The 346-nt window shown below is 23.4% G+C and overlaps 1 protein-coding gene across 1 annotated transcript in view; it reads left to right on the top strand.

The window, feature by feature from the left end:
* EMH_0018860 (uncharacterized protein) overlaps nt 1–346 on the top strand; it is a gene marked incomplete at both ends in the record, with an annotated part of 7,749 nt that overhangs the window by 5,692 nt on the left and 1,711 nt on the right. The gene's annotated exons all lie outside the window — the stretch shown is intronic.

The raw sequence follows: 346 nt of genomic DNA, 5'->3' as shown, positions 1-346 counted from the left end.
TTTTTTTTTTTTTTTTTTTTTTTTTTTTTTTTTTTTTTTTTGGTTTGTTTTGGTTTGGTTTGTTTTGGTTTGGTTTGTTTTGTTTTATTTTTTTGTTTTATTTTATTTTATTTTATTTTTTTTGTTTTGTTTTATTGCTTCTTCTTTTCCTTTTTTATTCTTTTATTTTTTTTATTCTGTCTCTCTCACTCTCTGTCTCTGTCTCCTTTTTTTTTATTTTTCTGTCTCCTTTTTGTCTCTTTTTTTCTTTTTTCTTTTTTCTTTTTTTTTTTCTTTTTTCTTTTCTTTCTTTCTTACTTAGCCCCTGTCTCTCTCCCTCTCCCTTTCTCTCTCACTCTATACATAC

This window comes from Eimeria mitis, genomic scaffold (assembly GCF_000499745.2).
Source record: "Eimeria mitis Houghton genomic scaffold, Emh_scaff655, whole genome shotgun sequence".
Classification (NCBI taxonomy): domain Eukaryota; phylum Apicomplexa; class Conoidasida; order Eucoccidiorida; family Eimeriidae; genus Eimeria; species Eimeria mitis.
Note: the sequence above shows the minus strand (reverse complement) of the source record. Positions and strands in the feature narration are given on the sequence as shown.